A 14,097-nucleotide genomic window follows, 5' to 3' on the forward strand; every position below is an offset into this window, starting at 1 on the left:
GTCGGGGCCCAGATCAGTCAGTGAGGAAGAAACCACAGGCAGGAGTGCAATGAACAGACAATAGAATGTGCTGGGAACATTCAAGGTACCAAGTAGGTTCAAGTGTGTTGGGGGAGCTTTGGTGGAAGTAAAGCTGAAAATGTGGACTAAAAGGCAATTTCTCAGTAACTAGTTTGTATTTTGATTTTTCAAATAAACAGTGTTTACACTTGTTTCAAACTAAGCAAATACGATCTGGCTCTGAGAACTGCAGAGGGCAGTCTAACACTTGCTACTGGAGATCAGAAACAAGTGTAAATTCTTTTATTTTAAATAGGAACACTACACATATATTACTGGGGTTGCACTACAGATCGCCAAAGCAACTAATCACTTGTGTGAAATAATTAACAAAACCTCTCCTTACTGCTGTCATGTTGAGAAAAACTGGTTGATTGACAAACTTTTCATATTTGAGATTGATCTTTTGGTATCATGCAAGCTACTCTCTGAGATCCCTTTATGAAAACTATTTCAGAGTGACCAGAGATAAATGTCAGTATTATTTTATGAGTGAGGACATGGGCAAATAGTGAGACAATAGCTCAATGGCATTTATACAATGAATCAAAGACATGAACAAAACAACTGGTTTTTGTGAAATCTATTATTTGGTTTCAAGGAGATTGAAGATATATCCCCTTTCCAGTTGGTTTTATGTTGGCATTTGAACACAGCTAAAGATCCCTTATAAATAAAATCATTTATTTATTCTATTAATAATAATAATAATAATAATAATTGCTAATACATAAGTGCTTTCACATGTAATATCTCATTTAATCCTTGCAGCAAACCCATATAATAGATATTGAACATATTAGTATTTGCATTTTACAGACTGATAAACTGAAAAATCAAGTAAATTGTTTTCCCAAAGTTATAAAGCCAGTAAGTAATACATTTGGGGCTAGATTAGAACCCAGGGTTGTCACTGCCTAGTCCATTGCCCTTCATAATATACCCACTACCTCCCTTAGTTTAATATAATTTAACACTTTCCATGAGGTTTAGAAGAGTTCTAAAAACAGCTTCACATGTATTTACCACTATACACACCCTCAATTTGCACTTAAGTTAGTCACATTCAATGAAAAATACAACTATATAAACAATAAAGATTTACTATTTGGCACATGAACTATATTCAATATCTTGTAGCAAACTATAATGGAAAATACTATGAAGAAAAAAATATATATGTAACTTAATCACCTGGCTGTTCACCTGAAACACAATATTGTAAATCAACTATAGTCCAACTGAAAAAAGATACTGCTATAAAACTGAAATGACAAGCCATAAGCTTTGAGAAAACATTTGCAAGATATATTTCTGAGGAAGCCTTTAAGTCTACATTATATAAAGAATATTTATAACTTAATGTTAAAAAGAACCATATTTTTAAATAGGCAAAAAAATTGAATAGATATTTCACAAAGATATATTGATGACAAATGAGTACAAGAAGAGATGTTCAATATCATTAGTCATTAGGGAAGTGCAAATTTTTGTCACAATGAAATATGACTACATGATCACTAGAATGGCAAAAATTAAAAATAATGATCTTATCAGCTGTTGAGAATGTGATGCAATTAGAACTTACATTCATTGCTGTTGGGGATGTAAAATGGTTCAACTGCTTTGGAAAATGTTTAACAGTTTCTTAAAAAGTTAAGCATAGGCATACTATACAACACATATTTAACTTCTATATATTTACCCAAAGAAATAAAAATATATTTCCAAACAAAGATTTTTACATGAATGTCAACAGCATTATTATTTGTAATAGAAAAAAAATGAAAGCAATGTATACATCCATTAATATTTGAATGGATAAACAATTAACAATATATTCATATAACAATAGAATATTACTGCTGATAAAAAGGAATAACTTTGATACACACAATATGAACTTATCTAAAAATAATTATGCTGATTTAAAAAAAGCCAGATAACAAGGAGTTTATACTACATGTTTCAATTTATATAAAGTTCTAGAAAAGCAAACTAAACTGTAATGATAAAAATCAGATCAGCTTTCCTTTTGTGTCAGAGGCCATGAAAAGAGAGAGGAAGAGAGAGAAACAAGTTACAAAGAGATACAAGAAAATTTTGGAAACTGATAGATATGTTCATTATCTTGATTGGAATATGTATACATATGTCAAAACTTATCAAATCTTATACTTTAAATATAAGAAGTTTATCAAATATCACTTTTACCTCAATAAAACTACAAAATGTATTAAATGCTTAATGTCTACCTCAAACAACAACACAAATACAACTATAAATTTTCCTTAATATTTTTGGTCATTGATCTCAGTATTCTCTGAAATTACAGAGAAAACTGTACATAAGGAAATGACTATAGATATTTTTGTTATTATTAATATGATCAATGGGGTAAATAAATAAAGGTAGCATTTCAGTTGTAGTTATAGGTTATTTTGTTCCCTGATTATAATATGGAACATTTAACATTCACCCACAAATTATTGGTGTAAAGTGTATCACTAGCAAAGGAAGATTGCTAAAAAGGAATAATGACATTTTTATTGCTGGAAGTTATGATACTTGTTTAGCAATTCAGGCTTAGTATTGCAAATATTGTCCTTGCTAGCACTTTAAAAAATATTGATGATAGGAATACCAGCTCAGGATGGAGTGGATACAGTTCAATTTAAATTCTTCTCCCTCAAACAACCTCCTTCATTCTGGGAAAGAGTCCAATTCTAACAATTTCATATGTTCTAGGGTGTAGAATCTTTCATTTGAGGAGCATCAAAGCAGTCCTAAGGAGCTCTTAAAAAAGGACAGGAGCCTGGGAGGGAGACTCCAAAATGTTGGCAAGGAGACAAATAAAATACACTTCACTTTTAAATGAATGCAAAATATTGTGAAACTGTGTCTTAGAGATTATTCCCAATGTGTAATTTAAAAAAAAAAAAAAACATTCGCCTGTGTTCACAAAGAAGGGGGCATGCTTACCCATAACCTTCAAATAATAAGTATTCAAAATGTCCTTTTCATGAAGATTCTCATTCATAAATTTAAACAAACAACATTTGAATATCTTGGGAAAAGGGAAAAACAAAACTGTTTTTCTCATCTATCCTATTTAAGTGAAATAATTGAAATGATTAGCTTCCATTCATAATTTGAGAACTCTCTAGTTAATAGATTTTGGGAGAATGGGGGATGGGATTCTCAAGAAGCTCATTTGAAGTATGAATGTGTAGCTAATAGTTGAGAGTTTATTTTTATTCAGAGTAAAACATAAAGAGAAATATAAAATGTTCCCTACTGCCTTACTTTTTCATTTGCGTTTTTCCTCTCATCATGCCCATGGGATTGTCTTATATACTAAAGAATGTGCATTGGTCAAAATTCCTCCCAGGTCATAAGTGATAATATCTCATTTGTCCAGAATGAATATAGCTAGTCATAAAAAGTGCCTTGTTTCTCCTAGAATTGACAGTGTTACTAGATTTTTCCCCTTAGGGAGTTAGAACTGAATTTAGAAATGTTGATTTTAGCCAGATTCTCAAAATTCCAGAGTTCTACACTAAGTCTCTGCTTCTGAAAGTTTCTTTGGATATAATATTATTTACATAAGTGAACTACTGATCAAAGGGAAAATAACCCTTAAAAATAAAAGGTGGAATATGTAGTGCAAAAAGAATAGTTAATAAATTCTAAATATATGAGTATGGCTAGACTGTTGATATTAGTTGTTACTATACTACTAATATATATCTTTAGCAAGTCTTCACTCTATTCCTCTGACATAAGATGAGCTAATTTATTCATTTCAAAACTGAATTTGGCAGGTCAGCCTCCAAGAATCCATAACTAAAAGGAAACATATTAAATTATACCATTTAAAATTATATGACTAATTAAATGGCACAAATATGGGATATTAGATAGCACAGTGAAAAATACTTTCAATTAGATTTTAAAAATATTCTCCAAAGGGATGATTCTTGCAAGAGTATTTCACAAGAAATGAGGAGACTGCAATGAGATAATTTCAAAATATACTTTCATGTAGTTAGATGTTTTGACATTTTGAATGGAGTTAAGATTGATCACAAAAATTCTGGGTAAACACAAACCAAGTATAAAATATTCATTTCAGATAAGTTGCTCTTTCTAGTAGTAAGTGATCAACAGTTTCAAGTATTCATAAGACTGCTTGTAGTACAGAAAATACAACCTGATGACTTCACAAAATTCTTAAGAAAGTATTAAAAAGAAAGTATGCTAGGATGCAATCTTGGTTAACACTGTTGAAGACTGAATTATCATTCTACCTAATTTTATTATAGTCATGGTATTTTAAAAATGATTCCAAAGAAGAATCTATAGCCTAGTATCTATTTTGAGGTTGTAAAATTTTATTTGACCCACATATTTTTCTCTGAAAATAAGGATGGTAATGAATCAGTGACAAACATAAACTAATTTTAAAAATCATTAGTGATTTTCATACATTTATTTACCAAGATATGTGCTAAGCACTATGAATACATTATCTAATTTAATTCTTCTATCAATCCTATGAAGTGAGAATTGAAGTATTATAATGATCTCAATCTGCAAATAAGAAAATTGAATCACAGAGAGAGAGATAAAATAAGAAGCAAATATCTGTCTGGTAAGAGTACCACGTAACAAACCCAGGTCTATCTGATCCCAAAATTTATTTCTTCTAGAAAAAGTTGTAACAGACATTCACCAGTTCCTTAAACAAAATATTAGTTTGAAAATTTAGTCTTACTTTCTGATGAAATCTGGCATGAAATTTTTAAGGAATCCCTAAAAGACTTAATAGTCCCAAACATAAGGGTAGAAGGAAATCCTTTTTTTCAGTTAGGACATCAAGAAAATTTCAGACTAGGGAGCCCCAGGCCCTTATTACTACATAAAAACATTAAAAAAAACCTAGAGATTAGCTAAAATAATTTAATAGGAGCTCTAGAAAAAAGTCAAAGTAATCAAGTGAATAGCTAATTAAGAAATAACCACATTAAAAACTGTTGCAAATTTTGGGGACATTTTAATTTACCTTTTCCTCATACCTCACTGATGCAGTGTGGTCTTGATTTGGAGGAGGCAGCCACCCAGATCCAAATCCACTCCCTCAAATATGAGGGATCAGAGCATACTTTATTTTCAAAATGTGTAGTGGTCTGGGGGATGGCTTAAGAAACTAATCTCTGTTTTGATTAAATAAAAGATAAGAGAATAAAAGCAATATAACTTACCATAAAAACCGACAACATAATGCCATTTGCAGCAACGTGGATACTCCTGGAGAATGTCATTCTAAGTGAAGTAAGCCAGAAAGAGAAAGAAAAATACCATATGAGATCACTCATATGTGGAATCTAAAAATAAACCCAAAAAACAAAAACAAACAAACAAAGCATAAATACAAAACAGAAACAGACTCATACATAGAATACAAACTTGTGGTTGCTAAGGGGGTGGGGGGTGGGAAGGGATAGACAGGATTTCAAAATTGTAGAATAGATAAACAAGACTATATTGTATAGCACAGGGAAATATACACAAGATCTTATGGTAGCTCACAGAGAAAAAAATGTGACAATGAACATATATATATATGTTCATGTATAACTGAAAAATTGTGCTCTACACTGGAATTTGATACAACATTGTAAAATGATTGTAAATCAATAAAAAATGTTAAAAAATAATTAAAAATAGATTAAAAAATGTCTGCTGTATAGCACAGGGAACTATGTTCAATATCTTGTAATAACCTTTAATGAAAATGAATATATGTATGTATATGCATGACTGGGACATTGTGCTGTACACCAGAAATTGGCACATTGTAACTGATGGTACTTCAATTAAAAAATAATAAATTAATTTTTAAAGTAATTAAAAAAACAAAAAAAAACACAAAAAAGCAATATAACTTAGATCTCAGGTTGTGAAATTTTCAGAAAGCAGTGGGTAATGCTAATAAAATTTTCAAGTGCTATAAAGATCTACAGATGACTATGCCAAGAGATTATTAGTAGAGACAAACAATAGATCATCTCTGGATCCAAGGAAAAGCTGGAGTGAGACTCCTTGGGAAATTAAATACAAAAAGAGTTCTGTATGTGGGGGAATTGCAAAAGCCACTCTCAGGCATGCAGAAGCACACGTAGGTGCAGGAAACACACACATTTAAAAAATACTCGAAATAACCTTAAGGATTCATAACAGATTGATCTCAAGGCTTAAACAGCACCCAGTTAATGAGTAGAGACCTGTCCTTGCACAAAACTGATATACCACTCTGGGAGAAGTGGAGTTTTATTTCTGCTTTTTTCTCTTTCAAATGCTCAAAAAAAACACAAAGTAAACAAAGAAACAAGAAATCATGGTCAACTCAATGGAATAAAATAAATTGGCAGAAACAATCATTGAGGAAACAGAAATTAGACTTACTAGAAAAATATTTTATTTATTTGTTTGTTTATATTGAGATATAATTGATTTTCAATCTTTTATTAGTTTTGGGTGTACAACATAGTGATTCAATATTTTTAGAGATTACACTCCATTTAATGTTATTGTAAAATATTGGGTACATTCCCTATGTTGTGCAAAATATCCTTCTAGCTTATTTATTTTATGCATAGTAGTTTGTACTTCATAATCTCTACTACCTCTGTCTTACTTCTCTTCCTGCCTTCTCCCAACTGGTAATCACTAGTTTGTTCTCTATATTTATGAATCTCTTTCTATTTTGCTATATTCATCGATTTTATTTTTTAGATTCCACATATAAATGATAAAAATACTGTGTATGTCTTTCTCTATCTAACTAATTTCACCAAGCGTAATACCCTCCATGTCCACCCATGTTGTTACAAATCACAAAATTGTATTTTTTAAATGCTGAGTAATATTCCATTGTGTGTGTGTGTGTGTGTGTGTATCACTTCTTTTTTTTTTCATTCATTTGTTGCTAGACATTTAAATTGCTTCCATATCTTGGCTATTGTAAATAATGCTGCTATGAACATTAGGGTGTCTTCTATAATTAGTGTTTTTATTTTCTTAGAATATATAGTCAGAAGTGGAATTGCTGGATCATGTGGTAGTTCTATTTTCAGTTATTTTGAGGAAACTCCATACTATTTTCCACAATGACGGCAGCAATTTGCATTTTCACTGACAGTGTACAAGGGTTCCCTTTTCTCCACATTCTTGTCAACATTTGTTATTTGTGGTCTTTTTGATGATAGCCATTTGACAGATGTGAGGTGACATTTTATTGTGGTTTTGATATGCATGTTTCTGATGATTAGCAATGTTTAGTATCTTTTCATGTGCCTGTTGGCCATCTGCATGTCTTTTTTAGAGGAAAGTCTATTCAAGACTTCTCCCAATTTTTTAAATTAGGTTTTTAAAAAAATATTGAGTTGTATGAACTATTTATATATTTTGGATACTAACCCCTTATTGGTCATATCATTTGAAAATATTTTCTACCATTCACTGGCTATTGTCTCATTTTGTCAATTATTTCCCTTTCTGCACAAAAGCTTTTAAGTTTAATTATAACTCATTTGTATATTTTTGCTTTGTTTCCTTTGCCTTAGAAGATGGATTCAATATTGCTGTGATTTATGTCAGAGTGTCTGCCTATGTTTTCTTCTAGGAGTTTTATGGTTTCTGGTCTTACATTTAGGTCTTTAATTAATTGTCAGTTTATTTTTGTATATGATATGAGAAATGTTCTAATGTCCTTCTCCTATATGCAGTTTTTTTCAGTTTTCCCAACACCAATTATTGAAGAAACTGTTTTCTCCATTGTATATTCTTGTCTCTTTTTCATAGATTAATTGACCATAAGTGAGTGGGTTTATTTCTGGGCTCCCAGTTCTGTCCCAGTGACCTAGTTTGTGTGTGTGTGTGCCAGTATCATGCTGCTTTGATTACTGTAGCTTTGTAGTATACAGGGATCATGATACCTCCAATTTTATTTTTTTCTCAAGATTACTTTGGATATATGGGATGTTTTGTGTTTCCACACAAAATTCAGGATTATTCTAGTTCTGTGAAAAATGCAATGGGTATTTTGATAGGGGATTTGCATTAAATTTGTAGATTTCTTTGGGTTGTATAGACATTTCAACAATATTAATTATTTTAATCTATGAACATGGGGTATCTTTTCATTTCATTGTATCATCTCCAGTTACTTTCATCATCATTTTTTAGTTTCCAGAGTATAGGCCTTTCACATCCTTGGTTAAGGTTATTCCTAGGTTTTTTCTTTTTGATGCAATTTTAAATGATACTGTTTTCTTTCTTTCTCTCTGGTAATTAGTTATAATTTTACAGAAGAAGAACAGATTTCTGTATATGAATCTTATATCCTGCAACTTTACTAAATTAATTTATTATTTCTAATAGTGTCTTGGTGAAAACTTCAAGTTTTTTATATGTAGTACCATGTCATCTACAAATGGTATCAAATTTACTTCTTCCCTTCCAATTTAGATGTCTTTATTTATTTTTCTTGTTTGACTGTTGTAGCTAGGATTTCATATACTATGTTAAATAGAAGTGATGAGAGTGGGCACCTTTGTTTTGTTCCTGATTTTAGGGGAAAATTTTCAGCTTTGCATCCTTAAGTATGAAGTTAGCTGTGGGTTTGTCATATATGGCCTTTACTATGTTGACATATGTTCCCTCTATACCAACATTTATGAGAGCTTTTTTTTTTATTATTATGAACAAGTGTGAATTTTGTCAAAAGCTTTTCTGCATCTGAGATGAACGTGTGATGTTTATCATTCCACATTTATTGATATGCAGATATTGAACCATCCTGGCACCCCAGAAATAAATCCCATTAGATCATGGTGTGTGATCCTTTTTAAAATATATTGTTGACTTTAGTTTAGTAAAATTTTGTTGAGGATTTTTGCATCTATCTTCATCAGAGATATTGACCTATAATTTTTTCTTATTTTGTCATATCTTTGTCTGGTTTGATTATCAGGATAATGATGGCTTCATAAAATAAGTTTGGAAGTATTCCTTTATCTTCAATTTTTTGGAATACTTTGAGAGGGATAGTTGTTAGTTATTCTTTTTTATGTTTGTTAGAATTCACCTGTGAAGCCCTCCAGTCCTTGACTTTGGTTTGTTAGAATATTTATTACAAATTCAAGTTTAATACTAGTGATCAGTCAATTAAGATTGCCTGTTTCTTCCTGATTCAGTCTTGTCAGATTGTATGTTTCTAGAAATTTGCTCATTTCTTTTAGTTTGCCCAATGTGTTGGCATAAAACTGTTTGTAATATTCTCTTATGATTTTTATTTCTCTGTGTTATTGGTTTAAATTTCCCCCTTTTTATTTCTTATTTTGTTTATTTGAGTCTTCTCTCTTTTCTGTTTGATGAGCCTGGATAAAGGTTTATCAATTTTGTTTATCTTAAAAAAAAGTTTTCATTTTTATTGATTTTTTCTATTGTTTTTTGACTCTATTGTATTTTTGTTCTATATTATTTATTTATCATGAAGAAATAGAAAATCTGAATAGACAGATTACAAGTAAGAAGATTGAATCAGTAATAAAAAAAAAAAGTCTCTCAATAAACAAAAGCCCAGGACCAGATGGCTTCACTGGCAAACTTTACCATATATTTAAAGGAGATTTAATGCCTATCTTTCTTGAATTTTTCCAAACAATGGAACAGGAGGTAAAGTTTCCAAATTCATTTTATAATGCCAGTATTAGTCTCATATCAGAACCAGACAAGGATATCATGACAAAAAGAAGAGTACAGGACAATATCACTGATGAAAATAGATGCAAAAACCCTCAACAAAATATTAGCCAACCTAATTCAACAATCCTTTAAAGAAATCATACACCACGGTCAAGTGGGATTTATTCCAGGAATATAGGAATAGTACAGCATATGCAAATAAATCAAAGTGATACACCACATTGAAAAATAAAGAATAAGAACCATGTAACTATCACACATGATTGTAATAGATGCAGAAAAGCATTTGACAAAATTCAACATCCATTTGTGATAAAACCTCTCAATGATGTGGGTATAGATGGAAACATACCTCAACATAATAAAAATCATATATGACAAACTCATAGATAAGATCATACTCAATGGTAAAATGCTGAAAGCTTTTCCTCCAATGATAAAAAAACAAGACTAGGATGCTCACTCTCAGCACTTTCATTCAACATAATGTTGGAAATCTTAGCCACAGCAATTAGGCAAGAAAAAGATATAAAAAATTTCCAAATTGGAAAAGAAGAAGTGAAACTGTCACTGTTTGCAGATAATATGACACTATCTATAGAAAACCCTTAACGTGCTACCAAAAAAACTGTTAGGACTAATATATGAATTCAGTAAAGTTGCAGTATACAAAATCAAAATACAGAAATATGTTCTGTCTCTATAAATAGTAATTAAGAAAACAGTCTCATTTATAATTCATTCAAAAAGAATAAAATACCTAGGAATAAATTTAACCAAGGAAGTGAAAAAACTGTACACTGAAAACTATATGAGATCAATGAAATAAATTGAAGACAACAGAAATGAAGGGAAAGACATACCATGCTTATGGATTGGAATAATTAATATTGTTAAAATGCCCATACTACTCAAAGTAGTCTATGTATATAATGCATACCCTATCAAAATTCACAATGACAACAGGCACATGGAAATCTGTTCAATATTACTATCAGGGAATGCAAATCAAAATGACAGTAAGATATCACCTCACACCTGTTGGAATTTTCAGCTATTATCAAAAAGGCAAGAAATAAGAAGTTTTGGAGAGGATCTGGAGAAAAGGCAATCCTTGCACACTGTGGGTGGGAATGTGAATTGATGCAGTAACTGTATATAGATTTTTCAAAAAATTCAAAATAGAACCATCTATTCCACTTCTGGGTACTTACAGAAACACTGATTTAAAACAATATATGTTCCCCTAACATTATTGAATTGTAGCATTATTTAAAATAGCCAAATTATGGGAACAACTTTATTGTCCATTAATCTATGAATGGATAAAGAAGATATGACATCTTCTAAATACTACTGAACCATGAAAAGAATGAAATACTGCCATTTGTAACAACATAGATGGATCTTGAGGATATTATGCAGAGTGAAATATGCCAGATAAAGACAAATACCAGAAGATTTCACTTATAAGTGGAATCCAAAAAAACAAAATAAAACTCAGAGATACAGAGAACTTACTGGTGGTTGCCAGAGGAGAAAGGGTGTGGAGTGGGCATAATGGGTAAAGGGTCTCAATTTTATCGTAATGGAGGGTAACTAGGCATTGAGGCGATTAGTTTGTAGGGTATACAAATATCAAAACTTCATTTTGCATTCCTTAAACTCAAATGATGTTACTTAGCAATTTTACCTTATTTAAAAATAAATAAATAAACACATAATTAATTAAACAAATGATGCCAGAATAAAATAGTATATTGGTGTCATATTTGAAAGCAGATTTAATGGTATGGTGGATAAAGAACCATAGTGACATGGGACTAAGAATTGGATTGGTGATAAAGATCTAAACATTTGTATACTTATACCTTCAAAAGTTTTTCAGCTGAAGAGAGAAGTAGGATTATATTAGAATGTTTAGAAGGAAGCCTAATAGAGTGGAAGAAATTGAATGTGTACCTGAGAGAATGGATTAGTTGGTGAAAAAAGATCCTATACAAAGTATATAAAGTATATTCAAAGCATAGTCTGTGGGTCAGCAGCATTTCTCCTAGTAATTTGTTAGAAACACAGGATCTTTCACCATACATATTAAATTAGAATCTGCATTTAGCATGATCTCAGATGATTCATATGTATATAAAGTTATGCACATTAACAAAAAGATAGAAATAAAAATTTGGTGCACTGGTAAAATATTTAACTTTCATAAGGGAAGAGCAATTTTTGCTTCATACATAGAAGGAGAATAAGTTGAATACATGATTTATAGAAATGTTTCAAATATTCTACCAGTTTATCAGAGAAAGGTAGTTAGAGGCTTAAATCTGGTAGTCTTGATCTTTTCATTGATATACTATGAAAAGAAAATATATGTATGCAATCAGAGTATTGAGAAAAGAAAGTTAGCAATAAAATTATGGGGAATGGAGAGAATAGTGAAATATTTAGTGAAGTGCACTCAGCACTCAACTGAGATTGTGTAATATGAATTTTGTGGTAGAACTAATTTTCATGTTTATGTGAAGTTCTTTTTAGTATTTAGTTGTTCATGAAGAAGTCATAAAAATCACTTAGTTGGATTTACTCAGTTGGGCATTGGTAATGAGAATAAATATGCTAGAGTCAAGGGAATGAGCTTAACTAGGTTTCTAGGGAGTGAGTGAATTCACATTTGAAATAAAAAAATCCTGGTATTCAGAGTTGGTAGAAAAGGATATGAAGACAGGAGAGACCTAATAGACTGGGGAATAAACAGGAGACAAGGGACCAAAATTCAAATGATGAGAGAGAGAGTAGGCTCAATTCCAGAGAAGTTGTGAAAGAGATAAATGAATAAGAGAAGTAAATTTAAAGTTTAAGATAATGAATGACAACAAGATCCAATTGCTATCGCTGCACAGAAGCAGATCAAGTGGAGTGAAAGTAAAGATGGTGAGAATAGAAGAGAGGAAGACCTGAGGCCTGGAATGTTTAATTGATCACTGTACTCATCTTTGGCATTCAATTAATTGCCAAAAATCTTGTAATTTAGCTTTCTGGGACTATTGATTTTTCAGATTCATTGAGATATAACTGAAATATAACATCGTAAAAGTTTAGAGTATAAGATATATTGATTGAATCCACTTATTGTTATGAGATTGCCATCAAAGTGTTAGCTAACACCTCCATCATTTCACATAATTACCATTTTGGGGAGGATGAAAACATTTAAGATCTACTGTTTAGCAACTTTCAAGTATGTAGTACAGTATTATTATGTATAATCACAATGCTATGCATTAGATCCTCCAAATCTATTCATCTTATAGCTAGAAGTTTGTACTCTTTCACTGACATCTCCCCATTTCTCCCACTGCCAAGACCCTGGTAACCACCATCCACTCTTTGTTTCTATGAGTTTGCCTTTTTTATATTCCATATCTACATGAGATCATTCAGTATCTTTCTGACTTATTTCACTAAATATAATGCCCTCAGGGTCTACACATGCTATCTCAAATTGCAGTATTTCCTTCTTTTCCATGACTAAATAATATTACATTGTGCATATGCACATATATATCTTACATTTACATTATTTATTTATCCACAGATAGATAATTAGGTTGTTACTATATCTTCATTATTGTGATGAACATGGGAAGGCAGATTACCTTCCATAGCCTGTTTTCATTTTCTTTGGACATATAACCAGCACTAGGATTACTGAATCTCATGGTAGTTTTATTTTTAAGTTTTGGGGTGACCTCCATACTGATTTCCACAGTGGCTGTACCAATTTACAGCCCCACCAATGTCACACAAGCATTTAGTTTTCTATTCATCCTTGCCAACTCTTGCTATCTCTGGTCCTTTTGCAATAGCTACTCTAACAGATGTGAGATGATTTCTCACTGTGGTTGATTTATATTTCCCTGATGAATAGTGATGTTGAAAATCTTTTCATGTATCTGTTGACCATTTGTATGTCTTCTTTGGGAAAATGTTCAGATCTTTGCCCATTTTTAAATTAGGTTATTTGTGGGTTTTTTGGCAATTGATTTGTATGAGTATCTTACATGTTTTGGATATTATCTCTTATCAGTTGTGTAGTTGCATTTTGTTGATTCTTTTGTTGTGCAAAATTTTTGCTGTTCTTTGATGTAGTCCCTTTTGTTTATTTTTGCTTTTGTTGCTTCTGCTTTTGGTGTCATATCCAAAAAATTGTTGCTAAAACCAATGTCAAGGACTTTTTTCCCTATATATTCTTCTAGGAAT

This window comes from Camelus dromedarius, chromosome X (genome assembly GCF_036321535.1).
Source record: "Camelus dromedarius isolate mCamDro1 chromosome X, mCamDro1.pat, whole genome shotgun sequence".
In the NCBI taxonomy this organism is placed as follows: Eukaryota; Metazoa; Chordata; class Mammalia; order Artiodactyla; family Camelidae; genus Camelus; species Camelus dromedarius.